Source organism: Sciurus vulgaris (assembly GCF_902686455.1).
Source record: "Sciurus vulgaris genome assembly, chromosome: 12".
Lineage (NCBI taxonomy): Eukaryota > Metazoa > Chordata > Mammalia > Rodentia > Sciuridae > Sciurus > Sciurus vulgaris.
The window spans coordinates 32,662,171-32,685,646 of NC_136473.1; the positions used below are offsets into that span (position 1 = coordinate 32,662,171).

General features: G+C 37.2%; 1 long non-coding RNA gene across 1 annotated transcript in view; it reads left to right on the forward strand.

Moving 5' to 3' along the window:
- LOC306641658 overlaps window positions 1-23,476 on the forward strand; it is a 101,881-nt gene that overhangs the window by 23,857 nt on the left and 54,548 nt on the right. The window contains exon 2 of the long non-coding RNA XR_013758236.1: window positions 11,114-11,266. This is a non-coding gene — a long non-coding RNA (uncharacterized lncRNA). The remainder of the gene's footprint in view (window positions 1-11,113; window positions 11,267-23,476) is intronic.

Sequence of the window (23,476 nt, forward strand, 5' to 3'; positions counted from 1 at the left end):
CATTTGGCTCACAGAGGCATTTGGATTGTTGAAATTGCCTGGGCCTCTGTGACTTCTGATTTTACTGTGGGAAAAGGAGTAGAAGGAGTTTGAGTCCTTTTCTGGAAAATTTGCCCTTTAGTCATCATTCTTCTTCACTAATGCTGTTGTCTGTGATACCTTATCTCCCTGCCTACTGGCCTCAAGTATACTATCTATGAGGAGCCAGGAGACATGTAGGGACTTGGAAGTTTGGATTATGTGCAGAAAAACACAGGCAGATGCACTGATATGTATGAATGTGCATACATGTTACCTAGTATGGCCCAATGAATACAAATTCTGTGTTATGTTCTTATAAAGGAAAAGTTTTCTTGAAAAAATAGCTCCAGAAAGAGTTAGGCCTGCTTGTTGCTGACTGCAGTGGATTCTCCTTTATGCTTAGACATGTATCTGCTTTTACACTAAGATCCTGAGGATAAATCCTTGGTTCCCAAACAGAATGCACCTTGGCATCCCAGTTCAGCTGTTCCTGCCATGCACACACATTCATGCTCCCAAATATTATGGCTGCTGTGTTGGTAGTCCCTGCCACTCAGATCTTATCCTTCATTTTTCAATGGTGTCTGTCCTGAGATGTCTGCCTAGAACTCATCTCCTGCTCAGTATTTGGGAATGTGTTCATGGTTACAACTTAAATTAATATTGCAAAGTCTCAACATGTGGGTTCTCTAAGTGCCAAGCTGGTATTTTTCCTGCTACCATAGCAAAATTCAAATGCTTACCTCCCAGGTCCTTCTAGCACTTTGGATGACCCCCAACTCTGAGCCTTTCTGGAATTTGCAGATTTCTAGGTGGATGATGCTGTCATCCTCTTTATCACCTATTATTTTATACGTTGAAGGATAAACTAGAACAATACCACGAGTCCATATCAAGATGTCTGGTTTGACTCTGGCAAGTAGAAGTTGTTTTATACTCATAAAGGACTTGTGTTTTTAAGGTTTCGATTTTTTGGACTTCATTTCCAGGAAATTGCTAAGTGTTATGTTTTACAATAGGAAAATTAAATATGTAACAACTCAAATTCACAAGTTAGAGAAATTATTGGGTGATTTTTACTCATGAATAAAGGATGTGAATTAGATGATCCTGAAGGTTATTTCCATTTTAAAAATTTATTTCTTACTTATGAGCTTATTTTGATTAGACCAGCTGCCTGATCTGTTTTGAATAGAGTCCATTGAATAGCCTACTGCCATGTACTTTATCTCCCTCATTTCACTTCATCATGATTTTCTTTCTGGACTGGAAATATGGCATAGTGACAAAGCACTTGACTAGCTTATTCAAGGTCCTGGGTTCCAACCTCAGGACCAGAAAAATAAAATCTAAAAATAAATTCTTCAGCCATTTTTCTCATTTGAACATGTTCTTTCTTAACTAACCCACAAATATTTGCTGACCATCTTATCTGTTCCATACACAAAGCATACAAGCAAGTCACCAACTTGTATATAATCTAATTGATCAGAGAAGATGAAGGTACATGGAAACTAATAATGCCACTAATTTACATGTGAAATACAGAGACAAATTCAGAGGATCACATAGTAACTGTAACCAAGTGAACTCTGGAACATACTCAGAGTTGAGGAAGGGTTTCTTTGAAGCTGAGGTAAGGTGTTGAGGTATGGATGGGTTAAAAGAGCAGATTCGAGGTTCATGGTATGGTTGTTACATGGGAGTTTAAAGTATTTGGAAGATGAAATGTTGACTGTTTTGGATAGATTTCCTGTAGGTGATGAGGAGTTACCAGAACTGGAAGGAAGGTGGGCATGAGCATGTTCTTCTAGTTCTATTACTATAATCTAATTTTCCTCTATATTTGACCTGCCTGTATTTGGAGTTTTTAGTGGATATTCCTTATAGCCCAAATGACAAAAGGCACAGATTAAAATTGAGTTCTATCTTGAGAAATTTCTTGTTTTTGAGTTAATATTAGTAATCTTTATATTTTTCAAAGTGCTTTTGTGTCTCTTTAGTCATCAGATGTTCTCCACCCAGCAGGCAGACTGGTACTCTGTCATCTTGTTACATGATGAACTTGGGTCCAGAGAAGTTAATGACCCAAGATGCCTCAGATAACTTGAGATGAATATGAGATGCTTACCCTACTTTTCATAATGATTAAGTCATAAATTTGAAATGAATTGGTATAGACAAACTTTATGGAAATGTAGAGAATAATAATAATGTGGTAATACAGGATCTAGCTATCTAAAAGATTGTATTTTAATGTTAGGCCCAGGGCAGAGGTCCTGAATGTTTGGTTGCAGGATGGAACTGATTCTTAGTGTCAGTTATCTCTGAGGTTTATTTAAAGTAGGCTAATTGACAGAAAGTCTGTGGGAACTGGTCATGTCATTGTTATATCTGACTTCAGTAGTTAAAATCATCCTAAAATTCAAACAACCGTCTTGTAAGCTGCAATTTCTCAATGGGTATATCTGAAATCATTATATTAATAGTTTCTGTAGTTGACATCTAATGTACAATGGTTGAAGTTTGATGTTGATGACAAGAATTCTTTCAGATCATGTTTTGCAGATCTTTAAAACATCACTTTCTGACAAAACTATTTGTGTGGGTCTAAGCAACAGAGACTGACTCAATTACCCATATTAGCCAAAAAGGCAACTTACTGACTCATGTAGCTGGGGAGTCCCAGGGATTAAAGAGCACCAGGGGAGGCTGGATGGAGGACTTTGAATGATAGTGTCAGAGCCCATTCCTTTGGTTCTGCTGCACTTTGACCCTGCTTTATCCTGTGTTGAATTTAGTCTCTGGCATATTCTTACCCCCAAAAAATTGTTCTAGAGTCACTTATCCTCAGAAACAGTAAAGGCAGGTAAATAAGCAGGACTTTATTTATGTGTCATTGTTCACAAGCTCTATCTGGCTCTCTTTGGTAAGCAGATTTGTCCTGGGCCAATTGCCCAGGGATTTCTGACTGAGGATGTTAGCACCTGTGTCTAGACCTGTGGGGAACAACACGTATATGGGTTAGCTGATACATCACCTGGTATCATACGGAGTGGAAAGTGCAGGTTCCTAAAGAAGAAGAGCTATTTGACCAGAAAGGCCCAGGGGCATCTAACAAGGAAAAGACAGTAGGTGGTTATTATAGTATTCTGCATGTTATGTACCATTGTAGGGCTCTTAAGAAACAAACCATGGAGGAAACATCAGTGACTCCTAAATCATGGATTTAGCTCTCTCAAAATAAACATATTTGGATAAGTCCAATTGTCTGAATATTTTTGGCTAGGTTGAACAAGTCTCACCATCCATAAAATGAGACAAGAAGAGCTATCCTATAAGACTTGGGGTAATTCAATGAGGCATGCATGCAAAGTGTTTAGCACTGTTTTAGTCCCAAAGCAAATACATAGTAAGTATTAGTAGTTGCTTGCTTTGTTTTACAGTGACAGTAAAAGACCATGCATTCAAATTTGTCTCATAGAACTATTGCATGAGAGGCAAATTGGCATAAAACAAAAAGAAGTTGCCTAACTGTCTTTTGATGTCCCAGTCTCTGGACAATAAGTGACCATCTCTGGACAAACAGCAGATGTCCCCAGGGTCATGTGATCCATTTCAGTCATGCACAAATTTAAATCATATTCCTTCCTTAACAAACTAATAAAATTTTCTATCCTTTGAAGAGAGATAAGTAAAATATGAACAGCAATATGTTCTTTCTGGCCAATGTAAAATGTGTCCCTTTCAGACCTGCTGCACATGATGGACAGTATTAGTGCATCTCTGCTAAAATTTAACTGAACAACTGCTTTTTGAAGTTCAGTAGTAATTTGGAAAGCACATATTGCAAGTACAGATAGCAGTTTCTCATGGAATCATGTGCCAGAATATAAACCTAATGAACATATGGTATTTAGCCTGGTTATAATCAATGGTCCTGGAAGCATGCCTGACTGAGACCATGTGGTACAAATCAAGTGAGGAGATTGAACTCCAGGGTGACATAATTTTGGCTAGAAATGAATGCTCTTTACAACCTGGGTATCAAACTTAGTCTCACAATCTAGACCTGAAGGAGCAGTTTCCTGAGAGGTAGACCCAGTTCATCTCCAGAAATATCATGTGTATCTGTGGTTTTAAGAATCCACAATGGGGCTGGGGAGATAGCTCAGTTGGTAGAGTGCTTGCCTTGCAAGCACAAGGCCCTGGGTTCGATCCCAGAACCGCAAAAAAAAAAAAAAAAAAAAAAGAATCCACAATGATACCCAAATAGTGGCCGGACTACAAAGCCAAACACTTAGAAGATTTATCCTCTTGTTATCCCATAGGTATCTCAAACTTACCTCCCTACAGAGAAGATTTCTCATCTTCTCCCTAGCCCACAAGCCTTGTCTTGGGTCATGGTAGCGTGCTTTTGCTTGTCACCTGGGACTCACCTTTGACCTCTTGCTATCTCTCATGCACCTGGTCTGGTTGCAGCCTATGCTGCTTCTGCTTCCTCAGTTTCTCTCTAATCTGCCACCTCCTGCCCACTCCCCTCACCTCAACCAAAGTCCAACCCCAAACTTCACCCACCTGGGTTCCCTGCAGACCTGCTCTTCTGTTTTGTTGCTTCTAGTCTCTCTGAACTATTGTGTGCCCTTACTGCTTTTCCCAGAGGTATATTTATAAAGAGAATGTCTTAAGTTTTCTACCTGAAATCCTCCCATGACACCTTATTATATAAGGGATAAGAAGCATGTTTTAGTATTCTACATTGCCTAAAGATCTCACCTCTGTCTACTCTCCCAGTCTCATTTCCCATGCTGTTCCCTCCTCTACCCCTCAAAATTCATGCTCTGACAGAGTCGAACTATGCTGTGTGATGCTTAATGACAAGGACCTGTTCAGACAAGTGTGTTGTTAGGTAATTTCATCATTGTGCATATGTCCTGGAGTGCCCTGACACATGCCAGGATGGTGTGGTTTAATTGTGCCACATGGCATCTTGATGCTCTCATGAGACCTGGTCAATATGACACATAGCAGGCTACTGCCAAACAGCCCATTGTTTAACGGTACATTTTTTACAATAAGTAGGAATGCACTAAAATAAATACGAAAAATTGTAGTGTCAAAAATACATAAATAAGTAATTTGGTAATTCATTATCATATTCAAATGCTATGCTTTGTACGGAATCATGCATGCTAAACTTGAAATCAACTGGCTGCACAGTAGGTTTGTTTACCCCAGCATTGCCACAAGCAGGTGAGTTTAGGGTGACTGTGATGTCACTAAGCAATGGGAAGATTTCAACTCTGTTATAATCTTGTGGAACCATTATCATTTTTGTGGTTCATTGTTGACCAAAATGCAGTGTGTAACTCTTTCTATCTCCTACAAAGGACATGCTTCGTAAAATCTGTGGACTTTTGAGTGTACTCTTTCCACTGTCTGGATTGTTCCTCTTGTGTTCCTCTTCACTTTCTTTTTCATTTATGTATGTGTATGTATATATTCATGTATTTATGGGTGTATATACAGATACACATACATGTATACATATGTATAATTTCACTTACTGCTATGTGATAGTTAACACATGTATCTATTTTCCTTTGTAGATTGTCTCATGAATATAGAAAATGTCTCATCTATTCACTCAACACATATTTACTGAGCACCTACTACCTTCTAGACACTGTGACACTGTTCTGCTATGAAGGGTACAGTGGTACACAAGACAGGTAAGACTTTTATTGTCATCAAGCTTAGGTTCTCCTTGGGGGAAAAAATGAAAATTCAGCCCATTGAAAATTGGGGAGTGATGTGTGCCCCATAGTAAAAAAAAAAAAAAAAAAAAAAAAAAACAAGATTAGCAGATAGTGTTTTCATCACAGCTTTAGAGTGGAAAGTTGGAAGAAGGCTTTCTTGAGGATGTGGCATTTCAGCTGCAATGTGAATTGTAAGACCCAATGTTGAAAATCATGAGTGGGGCATTCCAACCAGAGCAAAAGCCCTGGGGCAGGAAGCAGTTTAGCGGGCTCCAGCACTTTGCATTGTACTTAGTATATTTGGTAAAGTAAAGTATTTATTTATCACTTCCTGGCTCTGGGAGAAGTTTTAGTTAAGCATAGAGCACAGGTCTTGCCTCAGTGGTAACATCTCGTCAGAGAAGAATTAATGGTAGGCTTTTAGCAAACAATCGTACAACAGAAAATGATCCCGCATCAAAGGGTATGGTGCTAACAGTGTGCAGGAAAGAATCCAGAGGACTGAGATCTAGAGTCCCAATCAAGAGAGAGTTTGTAGAAGGCAATGACATGGAGACGTTTTGAAGAGTGCATATAATTAAGATTTGGAGAGAAGAGAAAGAACTTCTGGGCTGGGAGAGGGTTGAGGAGAGAATGTGGAGGGAGTGAGGTCAGACTGAGTCAGGGCAAGGATCCAGGATCAGGGATGTGGAGGAACAATACTGGCTCAGTGTTTGGGACTACAGGAGGAAAGACATTGCAAACTCTTTGCAAGGAGCTGGCTTGGAGCCACAGCACTTAGGAGTCTCTCTTCTTGGAAGAGACTGATGTAATTAATGCCTGTGGGCCTTGGAAAGTTTAATCTGGAAGTGAAATGCAGGGTGCATTGGGGAGACCAGAGGGAGAAGGGTGGCTTACAGTCAATTGCATGGGTTTGGGTGGCTGGAGATGAGGAAGCCTGGATGTGGCAGTGAAATGAGAGGGGAAGGATGATTTCTAGGAACATTCTGAGGGGAGAATCATCAAGACTTGGTGATGGATTGGTGATGGGCCACCATGCACAGGGAGGATCCAACTGGGCACTGTAGAGTGCTGGCAGCCCTTTTTGTATGGAGCGTCACATACATGACAACGGTGGGGTGGGGAATAAATTTGATGAAGAACAGGTTGTGAGTGGGGCATGGTGGTGTGTGCATGTAATCCCAGTAGCTTGGAGGCTGAGGCAGGAGGATTGAGAGCTCAAAGCCAGCCTCAGTAAAAGTGAGGCTCTAAGCAACTCAGTGAGTCCTGTCTTTAAATAAAATACAAAATAGGGGTGGGGATGTGGCTCTCACTGGTTGAGTTCAATCCTTAGTTAAAAAAAAAAAGATGGAAGTGCTAAGTGAACCACAGTCTAAGTTGAAAGTGCTGAAGTTAAAATGGGATTCACAAGTGGAGGTGCTGATGGGCAGTTGGCGATGAGTCAGGCCAGATGAGATTTGGGATGGGGTGGGGGAAGATCTAAGAGTGACACTAGGAGTGCAGAAACACCAGAAAGACACTGAATAGGAAAGAACAGAGACCAAGCCTGGGAGAAAGGCTTTGCAATGGCCCTGGTTAATAAAAAGTTCTTTGACCTTATATTAAAAGATGGCATTCTTACAAGATCAGTGTTACCTTGTTGTTGTGAATAACGTACCTCTCATCAAATGTACCACATACCTCAATGAAGCCTTGTTGGAGTGTTTTTAATTATATTTTTTTCCTCAAATGCAGTTTAAATGCTGTTACATTAGATGAGAGCACTTTCTTACAGAACTCCTTAGGACATTGTTGAGCTAGGATCATACATGTAAAAGCTATTACTGAATGTCACAGGGTAACTATATATCTATTGTGTGTGTGTGAGAGAGAGAGAGAGAATATCCAGTTTCTATTGCTGAATAAAAAAAAAAAAAAAAAAAAAAACACCACCGCATTGGTGACTTCAAAAGCTATCTATTTATGCTCACCAACTCTGCTTCAGGAGTTCCATTAGGGCACAGTGGTAATGGCTTTTCTCTGCCCCACACTGAATACTTAGTTACAGGAGTCAGTGGCTTGGGTGACTGGCAGCTGGAGACTGGAAACTTCTGGGGACATCTTCATTCCCATGTCTGATGAAGGGTACTGCCATCTACTGGACCACAGCTGATTCTGTTGACAACAGCACTGGCTTTGGCTTCCTTACAACATGGCTGCTTCCAGGTAGTTGGATGTACACCTTGGTCCAGGGTCCAAAACTGAGCATCTGAGCATCTGAGCAGGGCAGAGCTGAATGACTCCTGTGATGCAGCCTCAGAAATCACACAGATATGCTCCTGCATTTTCTTGTTAGCAAACATGTCGCTAAGGCTATTTTCAAGGAGAGAGTATATAGACCACCTCTGGAGAAAATTGGGCAATTGGGACATGTTTAATACCATCCTGACCTGTATTCGCTCTGTGTAACATGATGGGTCTTTTACTTTTGGAATTACCTATCTATGGGGCCTTCTATGAAATCTATAATCTGGAGAAGGGAGAGATTTTCATTTTTGTTTTTGCTGGAATGAAATGTACTTACATTACTTATATCCTTCCCCTATCTGGAAAAATTTTATGGAATTTTCTGTCCATGACTATCTTACCCTATCTTACCCTTTCTTTCTTGTGATTCAATCCCCATTTGATAAAGGGAATTTTCCTTCAGTCAGAGTTGACACTGAAGTGGTGGTTTTCTGCCTGTCAGGCTCTGCCATGAGACTGTGCATGAGAGTATCTGGGTGAAAGTTTTGAAAACTTAGAAGTGTAACCTCTCCACTAAAGATCTAGATTCAATAAATATAGTAAGGCCTGGATATTCACATTTAAATATATTTTGTACTGACTCAGATAAGAGTCCTAGATAAGAGCCACTAAATACATTCAAGTCACATATAAATCCCAGATGTCCAAAGCTGATGAAATCTCTGGAAGAGTGGGATATTTGTCAGGTCCTTCGTTTTTCAAACCTCTCCATCCCAATAACAATAATCTAACTTTCACCTGCTTTTCACTGCTTCTGTGCTTGGGAATTAAAAAGGAGTGTTTAAGGTTTTATCTTGCATAATAGCAACTTGCATAATAGCAACCTTTTTCTTCCAACCTTTAATCATTCCCTGCCATTCAGAAGATCCTTAGAAATGGGCTTATAGATGCTCTCTTAATAAGTAGAGGATGAGGCTTTAAGTATTTTATGCCTCCTTTTGTCTCCCAGTCATTTTGACAACCAGTGTTGTTGGCATGCAGGGTTTTTCCATAAGAACAGAAGCAAATTATGAACACTTGCTCAGTGGGAGTTGTGCAGTAGACTGTCTCAGGAGGTCTGTTGAATTTCTAGAGCCCTGGAATGACCTACCTGGCAGTGCTCAACACTGCAAACCCTGAAGTGAGTGAGAATACAGATGGGAATCCTTTCAATAATTCATTTCAGCAGTTCTAGGAAATTAGTTTATTAATTTGATTAACAGGGAGTATTGAATGCAAGTGGAAATAACTTAGTGATTAAATCAGTCCTTCTTAGAATATTTTTGGGCCCAATTTTATGGTAACAAAAGATATGTCATAATGCAGATTTTAACTGCCAAAATTACCTTCATATACAGTCCTTGGGTACAAACCCACAGCAAATACACTCACCCACACACCAGGTCTGTGGATCAAATGTGGCCTATGCACATATTTAACTTCTGTCTGTGAATTGAGTCAGCCTGAAAATTGAGGAGACTCATGCAGAATGTGTCTACTAAGACCACTGAAAGAATTGTATCTGTCCTCCTTTGAGCACACACTACTGTCTGGAGGGTGTTACAGAGTGAGGTCCTTTGTCTTAGGACTATGAGTTCTCCACTTTCCTGTTGACCTACATAGGCATTTCCTCATGTAAGTACTTTGCATCTAGAAGTGTTTGAGTTCATAATTCCTGTTTGATAATGTATTTTGATAAGAAATTGAGTGTCTTTAAAATTTAGTGTCTTGAAACTTGATTTTTTATTTGATTAGAATATGATCAATTTGAAACAACTTTTTTTAGAATTTAAAGTTGGTATCTTACATATTTTTTTCTTTCAAAACATGATTCAGTATTGCAATATGACTATATATAAGCCTCAGTAGAATAATTATGGTTATAGGTAGATAGGTTATGGATATTGTCAACCACATGATACTTTTTTCATCTGCAGTGTCTCTAAAATGTCAACTGACCTAGTGCCTTTAGTGCCTGTCATTATGCTAAAAAGTGTCCATGTAGATCACAGTTAATTTCTATTAATGCATCAGTAGTTTTTATATTTCTGATTTGTATTTCTCCTCAAATGAAAAGTGACTTGAAGTGGAAATTAAAATTGAATATGTACAATGATTTAAAAACCAGATATGCATGAGTGTCTCTGAGTTATCCTTATAAGTAGGAACATAATTTTGTACTGAGGTTTAGAGCAGTTAATGTGGAAATCCTTCCTCTGATAATAGAAGAAAGTCCATGGATCTTTTACTAATAAGCAACCAAAACAATCTGTTTGTTTATTGTCCAGACCCAATTCTCAGTGTGATCCTTTTGGAGTGGGACTGCCTGACAGTAGATTCTGGATCCTGACAACACAAGTAACAGAGAATCAAGTTAATTTTATCTTAACCTGAATGAAACTTACATTATCATTGAAGAGCTCCTGAATTGGAACTCCTTGAAACTCTAATGCCTGAAATATTTGTTATTGCCAAAAAAAAGTGTTACCCTATAGGAATTGAGCAAAGTTAAAGACATTCCTTTAATATTGGATGTAGAATGCAGTTTTGTAATATTGCAGAAACTAGTGATCAAGAAAACTTTCTGTTGGGGGACAATGCTTCTGGAAAAGAAAATATGCTTCAGAATATAGAATGAGAAACACTACTGTGAAGAAAAGTGATTTACCTCATTCAGTCAATAGAAATACTTAAAATTTTTATTACCATGTTTCTGGGTTCATGTCTGTCCACGTCAAGGATATAGCCCCTACCCTCAAGCAGGTCTTGGTTCAAGTGTAGAATAGTCATATTACCTTATAGTACCATGATAAATGCAAGGTTCTTGGAGTCAGTGAGTATTAGGAGTGAGTTGTGGACACAGCTGAATTTCTTTTTGGTACTGTAGGCAGGGGAGGGCAATCTCAAAGGGAAGGAGCTGCCCTTGTCAAAGTGCAGTGGTCTAGGAGAAAGAGCTACTATGTGTTTTCTCTCATTATAATTTCATTTGAAAATGGTCATTTATAAAATTTTCAGTTCAGTTGTGAAATACACAACTGGATGAATCTAAAGTGTTTGTTTTCTTACAGGAGAAACTCACACCACTGTTACTACTCTAAGGGAAAACAGCACATGGAAGAATTTTTACTAGACAAGGAGCAATGACACATGCAGTTGATCAGAAAAAGTACAGACCTTTACTTTCCCCCTGCTTCTTTTGACCTTACTGATTGTGTAAAGAGGTAAGAATCACATAAATCAGACATATTTAATTGATGGGAGGAAGTTGGTTATTTTATAATGTTTAGGGCATTGTACAGTTTTTCAAAATAAAACATCAGTTACCAAGTATTAGGTGGACAAAACAAAGACAGTATAACAGGATTCATATTCCTTTATAATAAAGAGTAACATTTTGTTATCTATCATCTGTGCATTTCTATTAGCTAAAGGAATATATTATTTTGATTAGCTTTGAAAATTTGAACTTTTGTTTGCTTTTTGATTCTATATTAAATTTTCTATTATTTCATCTGACTTTTAAATCTCTGCTTGCTTTAGCCATACCTTCAGAATTCTCCATCAAGTGCAATGTAGAGTTAAAACTCATTTTGTCTTTTGGATGCTTTTTGGTTTCAATTGCTTTCCTTGAGAAAGGGTGTCTCTATGTGATTGTTGTTTGCTATTATCTGATGGTGTTCACCTTTTTCTTTTTTGGATTCTTAACATATTTTGATGTTCTTCTTTTTAGCTGGAATGGGGGAAGTTAGGGAAAATAGCCTATATTGGTCAATCTTTTGCTTCCCTCAATAAATGTCATAGTTGTTGACAAAGTAAAATATAGAAATTTGATTCACACAGGACTGGGTTTACTTGTTGGGAAAATTGCCTATCAACCAAAAGATTTTCTGATGTGAAAAGGAAATAATATATCCCCAAGATGTGGTTGTAAAGTTTATTCCAAGGCACATTTGCTTTAATCCAGTACCTTTTATCAACATCATTAAGTGGGCCACTATTTTAGACTATCATTACATTAATATTGTAATATTGTATTTTCATATGAATATTAACATTAATCTTATAATTATTTTAATACTATGATTGCTGTTACAGCTTTAATCCTGAAAATGTTTAATTTCTTTGATTTTCACCTATGAATTACAGTATAACACAGTATCCTAGGCAGATAGTAGATAGTAATTCTTTCAATTCATTCCTATTTCAAATTGATGACTTTGGCATAGTCCATCAAAGAACATTAAATTAGTAAATTCTACACTGTATGACCTGAGTGGGTCAAGACACTTACTGTTTTCTCCTTTTATCTCCTTTTATCTTTTTAGATGACCCCTGAAGCTCTCTAGAGGTTTGTTTCTGTTAGCATGTGCAAATGGTCAATATTTCAGGGACAGGCAAGATATGAAACTGGTAGTATAGATCAGGTGAGCTGTTTGAATAACTTCATTGGAGTTCTTGAGGTGGAGTTATCTCTCTGCTATTTTAGAATATTCGTCATGCTGGCTGGAAGATGTGAATGCAAAGACATCACCAGGTTTCTTCTTGAACAAGGCTTTGATATCTTTTCTGAAGATTGCTGGGGATTGACTGCATTAGCTTATGGTGTTGAGAGTGGTGATGCCCATGTTTACATGAAATGCTAGTTAATTTTGAAGGGAGGTTCAAAATAAACAGAAAAATCGCATCTTCTACATCAGGTGAGATTTCTGCTGAGTTCTGATAGTTTGGGTAATTTGTAAAAGGAGCCATGAAACCAAGAGTACTAGACAAAGTTTGAAAAGTCAGATGTTGCAAAAGTTGTACCATTCTTTCAAGAGTTTGTTCCATGTAAGAGCTGGGGTTTGACACTGGGGTCTCAGGTGAATGTTCCTACTGTGCAAAACACCCAAGCCCTACCTCAGGACTTTTAAGATCTTATCATTATGAATCCCAACATCATCCATTTCATTTCAAGTAAAACCCAGTCCTTGGGATTCCAAGAGTGTCACATGTTTGATGTTTCAAATTAGACATTTGAGACTTCACAAGTTAAATTTAACAGGAAATCTTGTGAATTTCCTGTTAAGAGGAAATTATTTTCCTGTTACAAGCAGGTACTTTCAACCACACACCCCTAAATTTTTCTAGAAGCTAAGACTGTACTTTAGTCAAAGAAAACAATCCTCATTCAAAAGTAGGGTAGAGGAAAAGGGCATCATTATCACTATTTTAATACTATTCTTACAATGGTGCTATTGAAATTTTATCTTGCAGTTGGGTAATGATTAGCCTCTACTACCAGGTTGCACTAACTGATCCAGGTCCCTCACTCTTCATGGTAATGCTTGCATAGACTTAAAAGTTATACATTTTATGCATTCATATTCTTTTCTGGTTCCTCATTTTTCCCAAAGTGGAATCACATACTTTGGCACCTGGATCTTCTAGATTTAGTCACATATTTAGTGAGCAAACTGACCCTTCCCACTTACTGTCAAACTTAATGCATCTGACACCATAGTAGAGACCTTTATGGTAAGTTTTGCTATGAGGCACTAGTAATTTGGGGTCATTCTAAACTATAAGATAGGTTCAAGGAATGTTGCAGGAAGAAATTTCCCCTATGTTTCTTTTGTGCCCCAATCCCTACACCCAAATGACCTTCCTGTCAGTGTAGATATTTTTCTTAAGTCATAGGAGAATTGATAGCTTCTTTTCTCAGGGTGGGTTACATCATTCCTTTGGCACTCAATTGATCATTTTTTTTTTTGTGGTTATGAAAATATCCCAAGATACTTGTATATATCCTTCAAGTTATCCAAATATTTTTAAATTAGCCTTATGAGGAGGACATTGGGCACAATTTTTTTGAAAGCAAAAAGCACTTGGATTTACAGAGCTAAACTTTATCATGTTTCAGCACTATTTGTACACGAAGGAGGGTTTTGTGCTCCAAGTCTTTGGAGGTAAATGTGGAGATTAAGCATTATTCTAACAAAGAACTCTTGGTTCAGAGACTGAATATAAAGGGAAGGAGTAGGAATAGTCCAAGTCATGTCTTAATGTTTATTATTTTTCCACCCTTGGTGTGCTTGATTGGTTTGATCGTAAGTGAAAATTGTATCATTCAATTTAATAGAATGATATATTTATAAATAAATTGGGTCATTAATCATTACATAACTGACTCTCGTGAATTTCTAGACTAAAGAACAGCTGATGACCTAAGGTAGGGCTTACTATCTTGTGAGTACTTCAATATAGTAACCTGAGGAAAAACACAACTTGAACCATATTTGCAATTCCTATATACTTCAGAATAGGGAGCAAATTTTTTTATTGCTTTCCTGTTTCTCTGAGCATGTTTTTATTACATCCCATTAAATCCCCAGCCTGGTCAGCTAAAGTATATTGTTAAAAGAAAAATTTTAGGTTTTAGGTAATGACTTATCTCACAACATTAGACTGGTGCTTAGAAACTGGAACAACTTATAAGTTCAGAGTACTTTCCATGAAGTGATACTATCTGTGACCTCATGGAGACCATCAGAATCAAATTTCCTTGAGTGTATTTTCAAGGTGCTAAAATTATGAATGAGTATACCTATCCTATTGCATCCAACTACAACTGACTCCAATGTTATGGTGACTAGTTCTTGCTATGATGTACAGTGACATTAGCATCAGTAGGTATCTTTAAAAATTAATAACTTCTTTTATTAAAAAAATTAACATTCTTGTGGGTCTCATGTATCATATATTTATATGAGAGATAAGCAATTTTTCATTGAGAAAAAAGTAGACTTTTGAACTTTTTTTATTTTGTAGTAAATATTTTCCACTTATAAGTATTCTATGTTGTTTATTTTAACTAAAAATATATAAACTTGTCAGCAGAAGCACTCTTAGAATTGATATGAGAAAATAAGACCTGATTTCCATGAAATTAAAAAGCCACAGGCAAATGTTGTGATGAATATTGTGCTTTAATAATTTTTTTTTTCACAATGAAGTCTAGGCCAAATGGAATTACCTTTCAATCTTGCCATTTAGAATCAATTGATCAAAGTTTGATAGTTAATATTAAAACATTTTAGCTAGTTGTTTAGTTTAAAATATTCTCAAAGCCTACAGTAACTTGTAGCTGAAGTTCATCCTTCAAATCAACAATTAATTTTTCTTTATATTCCATTTGTATAGTGTTTTTACATAATGGAGAGAGAACCTGGAAATTTAAGTCTCAAGTTGCAGAAAATATTCTCATAATCTTTGCTCCTTAATCATCTGAATTCTTCCTGTCATTTTTACAAGTGACCTAATGCAGAACTATACTCTGTGACTTTATCAACCAAGATTAGTTTAGAGGTAGTTAATGAAGGATTGTTACTTGCTCAAGGTATTTTGCTGTGTTGATTTAGAGAGAAATTATTTTCATTTAAAACAACAATGGAGTGATCCAAGATGGCAGACTAGAGGAAGGCTGCGTTCCTTGTTGTGCCATAACTCCAGTTTCAAGCAGAGGGTATCTGTTTCTCGGTGAGGCAGTTTTTGCTGCTTATCGACCCCCTGCTGTTTACCCCATTTGTCTGCCCGTCATAACTTGCAGTCTGCTAGCATATTGACGCCTTTTTTGAGTGCAGATTGCTCACTATCAGGCATCTATCATCCGCCATTTGCCTGCCTCTCACCTGTCCATCACCTGCCTTACACCTATCCATCACCCAATGCACGAGGTTCACCTCCCAATCATCCGACAACAGTTAGCAAACTGATCGCCAACCGCCAGTGGAGCACCAGCTGCCTGCTCTTGCGTGGAAGTTCACTGTTACAGTACCTGCAGGTTTGATTACTCGTGGATGCCACCATTTTGAGACAATAGCCAGGCCCCATAGGACCCCTGGCCAGACTGACTGAGCCCCATCTCCAGGATCCCTCAGCCCACCCGATCACTCTCTGCCTCTGGGGCCCTCACATTGACGGACTGCTTCCTGCCGCCAGGACCCCCAGACCAATTGACTGCACCCTATCACCGGGACCCCAGACCGACTGATTGCACCTGGCCTCCCCACAACCACACCAAACACACCCAACCTCTAGGACCCCTGCCTGACCAACCACATTCCGCCTCCAGGACTTCCAGCTGACCACCTCCACACCCTGAGCTGCAGCTCCCCATTTGCCAACACATTTTGAAGTCAGAGCAGCCATCTTGGATAATCTTGGAAGCCTTAGCTCCGATCTTTAGTTGGGGCAAAACCCATCCTGAGACACCTGCTGGAGTCTTGAAGCTCATTGTCAGGTACATCTCATACATCAGGCTACTGAACAGTGGAAGGTTTCATTAATATATGACTATTATACTGTTGATTTTCTTTTTTTTCCTTATTGAAAAAATTTAAGGTTTTATTTCTTTACTTTTCTTTCTCTCTTTTCCATTTGTTTACCTGTTCCCTCAGAGTCTCTTTCTCCCTTTTTTGCATGCTAATATCAAATTTCTTTTGATTACGCTCTCACCCTTTCTATTATCTAGAACTTCTGTATATTCTTTTCTTATCCCATTAACAGCCACATTCTACATCCCTCTGCATCTTCTTTGTCCTCCATTAGAAACTGCAGATCTTATTGCAAATATCTGTTTGTTTTACTGAAGATAATATTTGAACTCATTCTGTTTATTATGACAATTTTGTTATTTTCCTCATAGGGGCCATTTGGTCTAGGTTTGCATAGTGTCTGAATTGTGCACTTCTCATATTGATCTTCCATTAAGGAAAGGGTTTTGGAAACCTATAGGGCCCCTATAAGCCTATAGGGGGAAATCTGCAATACCCCAGATCTGCACTGCTAGAGGGGAAGATACATGAAGAACATGAAAAAAAAAAAAGGGAAGAAAATGATCCAAACAAATCTAGATTCTATATTAATAGAATCCAATGACAATATGTTAGGACAAATGTCAGAAAAAGACTTCAGATTATACATGATTAAGATGATTCGTGAAGCAAAGGATGAGATAAGAGAACAAATGCAGGCAATGAAGAATAATACCAATAAGCTGAAAGAGCACCTGCAGGAAGCAAAGAGATAGAGATTCTCAAAAAAAAAAAAAAAAGAAAAAAAAAGAAAAAAGAAAAACCAAACAGAAATCAGAAATCCTTGAAATGAAGGAAACAATAAACCAAATAAAAAACTCAATGGAAAGCATCACCAAAAGACTACACCATGTGGAAGACAGAACCTCAGACAATGAAGACAAAGTATTTAATCTTGAAAATAAAGTTCCCCAAACAGAGAAGATGGTAAGAAATCATGAACAGAATCTCCAAGAACTATGGGACATCATGAAAAGAGCAAATTTAAGAATTATTGGGAATGAGGAAGGCACAGAGATACAAACCAAAGGCATGAACAACCTATTCAATGAAATAATACCAGAAAATTTCCCAAACCTGAAGGATGAAATGGAAAATCAAATACAAGAGGCTTACAGAACACCAAATGCACAGAATCACAACAGATCCACACCAAGGCACATTATAATGAAAATGCCTAACATTCAAAATAAAGATAGGACTATGAAGGACGCAGAGAAAAGCATAAGATTACATATAGGGGGAGACCAATATGGATAGCAGCCAACTTCTCAACCCAGACAAGAAAAGCTAAAAGGTACTGGAACAATATATTGCAAGCTCTGAAAGAACATGGTTGCCAACCAAGAATCCTATACCCAGCAAAACTAACCTTCAGATTTGAAGATGAAATAAAATCCTTCCATGATAAACAAAAGTAAAAAGAATTTACAAATAGAAAGCCTGCACTACAGAATGTTCTCAACAAAATATTCCATGAGGAGGAAATGAAAAACAACAATGGAGGTCAACAAAGGGAGGAACTACATTAGAGAAAAACCACTCAGGGAGAAACCAAGTCAACTTAAAAACCAAAAATAAGACAAATGACTGGGCATACAAATCATATCTCAATAATAACCCTGAATGTTAATGGCATAAACTCATCAATCAAAAGACATAGACTGCCAGAATGGATTAAAAAGAAAGACCCAACAATATGCTGCCTGCAAGAGACTCATCTCATAGAAAAAGACATCCACAGACTAAAGGTGAAAGGATGGGAAAAAACCTACCACGCACATGGACTCAGTAAGAAAGGGGGGTTTCCATCCTTAGATAAAGTGGACTTCAAGCCAAAGTTAGTCAGAAGGGATAAAGAAGGACATTTCATACTGCTTAAGGGAACCAAAAATCAGGAAGACATAACTATAGTAAATATTTATGCCCCAAACAATGGTGCATCCCTGTACATGAAACAAATCCTTCTCAATTTCAGAAATCACATAGACCACAACACAATAATTCTGGGTCACTTTAACGCAATGCTGTCACCACTAGATAGATCTTCCAAACAAAGTCCAACCAAAGAAACCATAGAACTCAATAACACAATCAATAACCTAAACTTAATAGACATATATAGACTATTCTATCCATCAACAAGTGGATGCACTTTCTTCTCAGTAGCACATGGAACCTTCTCAAAAATAGACCATGTGTTATGCCACAAAGCAGCCCTTAGGAAATGCAAAAAATGTGTTCTATCAGATCATAATGGACTGACAGTAGAAATCAATGACAAAATAAAAAAGAGAAATTACTGCAACACCTGTAGACTAAATAATATGCTATTGAATGAAACATGGATAACAAAAAACATAACGGAGGATATTAAAAAATTCTTCGAGGTCAATGAGAACGATGATACAACATATCAAAATCTCTAAGAGGAAAATTCATTGCATGGAGTGCATTCCAGAGAAGAATGCAAAGTTAACAACTAAATGACCTAAGATTACAGTTCAAAGACCTAGGAAAAGAAGAACAGAATAACAGCAAAAGTAGTAGAAGACAGCAAATAATTAAAATCAGAGCTGAAAGCAATGAAATTGAAACAAAAGAAACAATTTGAAAAATTGACAAAACAAAAAGTTGATTCTTTGAGAAAGTAAACAAAATAGACAAACCCTCAGCCACACTAACAAAGAGGAGAGAGAAAACTCAAATTACTAAAATTCATGATGAAAAAGGAAATATCACGACAGACACCACTGAGATAAAGAACATAATGAGAAGCTACTTTGATAATCTGTATTCCAACAAAATAGAAACTACTGAAGACATTGACAAATTTCTAGAGACATATGCTCCTCCCAAACTGAACCAGGAGGACATACACAATTTAAACAGATCAATATCAAGCAATGAAATAGAAGAAGCCATTAGAAATCTACCATCCAAGAAATGCCCAGGACCAGATGGATTCTCAGCCGAGTTCTACAAGACCTTTAAAGTAGAACTCATTCCAATACTTCTTAAAGTATTCCAGGAAATAGAAAAGGAGGGTACCCTACTGAACTCATTCTATGAAGCTAATATCACCATCATACCCAAACTAGGCAAAGTCACATCAAGGAAAGAAAATTTTAGACCAATATCCTTGATGAATATAGATGCAAAGATCCTTAACAAAATATTTGCAAAAGGTATCCAAAAATATATTAAGAAAATTGTGCACCACGATCAAGTGTGTTTCATCCCTGGAATGCAAAGATGGTTTAACATCCATAAATCAATAAACGTAATCCATCATGTCAATAGATTTAAGGATAAGAATCATATGGTTATTTCAATTGATGCAGAAAAGTGTTTGACAAAATACAACACACCTTCATGCTCAAAACACTAGAAAAAATAGGGATAGTTGGAACATACCTGAACATTGTAAAGGCTGTTTATGCTAAGCCCATGGCCAACATCATTCTTAATGGAGAAAAACTGAAACCATTCCCTTTAAAAATGGAAACAAGACAGGGATGTCCTCTTTCACCACTTCTATTCAACATTGTCCTCGAAACTCTAGCCAGAGCAATTAGGCAGACCAAAGAAATTAAAGGGATACGAATAGGAAAAGAGGAACTTAAGCTGTAACTATTTGCGGATGACATGATTCTATATTTAGAGGATCCAAAAACCTCCTCCAGAAAACTTCTAGACCACATCAATGAATTCAGCAAGATAACAGGCTGTAAATTCAACAAGTATAAATCTAAACCATTTTTATATGCAAGTGACAGAACAACTGAAAGGGAAATGAGTAAAATAACTCCATTCATCATAGCCTCAAAAAAAAAAATAAAATAAAATACTTGGGCATCATTCTAACCAAAGGGGAAAATATCTCTACAATGAAAACTACAAAACATTGAAGAAAGAAATTGAGGTAGACCTTAGAAGGTCGAAAGATCTCCCATGTTCTTGGATAGGCAGAATTATTATTGTCGAAATGGCCATACTACAAATAGTGCTATATAGATTCAATGCAATTCCAATTAAGATCCCACTGAAGTACCTTAGAGAAATAGAGCAAGCAATCATGAAATTCATCTGGAAGAATAAGAAACCCAGAATAGCTAAAGCAATCCTTAGCAGGAAGGATGAAACAGGGGGTATCACAATACCAGAACTTCAGCTATACTACAAAGCAATAATAACAAAAGTGACATGGTATTGGCACCGAAATAGACAGGTAGATCAATGGTACAGAATAGAGGACATGGACACAAACCCAAATAAATACAATTTTCTAATACTAGACAAAGGCGCCAAAAATATGTAATGGAGAAAAGATAGCCTCTTCAACAAATGGTGCTGGGAAAACTGGAAATTCATGTGCAACAGAATGAAACTAAAGCCCTATCTCTCACTCTGCACAAAAATCAACTCACAATGGATCAAGGACATTGAAATCAGACCAGAGACCCTGCATCTTACAGAAGAAAAAGTAGGTCCAAACTTTCAACTTGTTGCCCTAGGATCAGACTTCCTTAACAGGACTCCCATAGCACAAGAAATAAATGCAAGAATTAACAACTGGGATAGATTCAAACTAAATAGCTTTCTCTCAGAAAAGGAAATTATCAGTAATGTGAGGAGAGAGCCTACAGAGTGGGAGAAAATCTTTGCCACTCATACTTCAGATAGAGCACTAATTTCCAGAATCTATAAAGAACTCAAAAAACTATACACCAAGAATACAAATAACACAATCAACAAATGGGCTAAGGATAGGACAGATGCTTCACAGAAGTAGATCTACAAGCAATCAATAAACATGTGAAAAAAATGTTCACCATCTTTAGTAATAAGAGAAATGCAAATCAAAACTACACTAAGATTCCATCTCACCCCAGTCAGAATGGCGATTATCAGGAACACAAGCAATAATAGGTGTTGGAGAGGATGTGGGGAAAAAAGGTACACTCATACATTGCTGGTGGGCCTGCAAATTAGTGCAGCCATTCTGGAAAGCATTATGGAGATTACTTAGAAAACTTGGACTGGACCCACCATTTGACCCAGCTTTCCCATTCCTTGGCCTGTACCCAAAGGACTTAAAATCAGCATGCTACAGAGATACAGCCACATCAATGTTCATAGCTGCTCAATTCACAATAGCCAGACTGTGGAACCAATGTAGATGTCCTTCGATTGATGAATGGTTAAAGAAACTGTGGTATATATATGTATACAATGGAATATTACTCAGCTCTAAAGAATAATACAATTATGGCATTTGCAGGCAAATGGATGAAGTTGGAGAATATCATGCTAAGTGAGATAAGCCAATCTCAAAAATCCAAAAGACGAATGATCTCACTGATAAGCAGATGATGACCCATAATGTGGGATGGGTGGGAGGCAAAAATGGATGAAGGAGGGACTGTATAGTGGGAAAAGAGAGGTGGGAGCAGTGGGGGGAAGGAAAAAAATAACAGAATGAATCAAACATCATTACCCTGGGTAAATTTATGTTTACGCAAATTGTATGCTGTTATTCTATGTACAAATGGAAACAACATGTATCCCATTTGTTTACAATAAAAATAAATTAAAGGAAAAAAATAGAATCCATTAAAAAAAACAACAATGGATTATATTGAGAAGGAAATAGAGAGTGAGAAGGGATACAAAAACATATTTCAGTTTGAGCATCCCAAGCAATTTGATTCTAAATATTTGTTGTGCTTTCATGGTTACAGATTTTTCATTTTTTTGTCAAAGTATTGAAAACATAGTTCCAACATGACTTTAAATATTTACAAAAAATTGCATATGCTTCCCTAGTTTTTAAGAACTCACCAGTCTCTCATGCTTTTTGTGAATTAGCTGTTTACATGATGTTATAAAGAGTTGGGTAAGTGTAGACATGTGTGATTTCATCACATAAGGAACACATACCCTCAGTCCAACATTTGGTGTATGATACCAAAGTTAGAAGATGAGGTCTGCGCTACCTTGAGATTTTAAGAAACACAAAAACAACCAACCAGTAGGAGACATCAGGTAAAAGAAAAGTAGATGAGGATTTCTATTTTTCTTGAACACATGGATTGCTTTCACTAAATTACACATGTAATGTGTCTGATGTGATAAAATTTATCTTATTTGATGAAAGTTTTGACCCAGCATGATGAAATTGTAAAGCTAAAGAGCTTGTGTGCCAAAAATTCTAGCTCATGACATTTAGGATCTTTGAAGGGATCATTTAAACATTTTTGGTTTTATTCCTATTATAAATAGTATATCAGGCTAGAATTAGTAAATATTTTCATATCATCCAGCTGTGAAATTTTCTTGATGGTTACTGATTGAGAAATCTGAGAAGCTGAGAAGCAGCTTATTTTCCCTTGTTGCATATTAGCAACTCCACAGTTTCACTCTGTGCCTCATGCTATGCTAACTGTGGCTTTAAACTTCAATGACCACCATCTCCATTTTTAAGACCTCAGAATCCAAATGAGAAAAGGGTCAAAAGGGTGATGAGGATAAGAGTAGCTTAGTGCAGAAATGAAAAGCTACTTTTTGCCCCTGAAGCCTCATAAAGTCTTGTTCTCTAATCTGCTTGGCGAATGTTAGATCAGGTAGTAAAGACAGAAGAGGACAGCCTTCATGATGTTCTTTTTTCCTTCTGGCAGTCACATGGTGATAGAAATTAGTAGGTGGCCAAGAGAGATAAAATTAAATCATAGAATTATTAATGTCCCTCTTTAGATTTTGGAGCATGGATTCCTCACTTAAAGAGAAATGAAGCAAAATTTACAAATATTTCACTGGAGGGTAATGACTAAATTAAAGTAAGCATGTATATAGCTTAATTTTCTTTTTGTTCAATAAATGTAGATTTATTTTAAATCAATTTGTTACATGATACAAATGGGTTTTGCAGTTTAAAATGAATTGAAATAGAAATATCTAAATACAGCAGTGTCTGCCTATGGAATAAATATCTATAAAAAATAAGGTATTTGATAAACTATTTCTGCATGAGCAAATTCGATGAAAAATCTGAAAAATTTTCTATAATATACCTTCTGA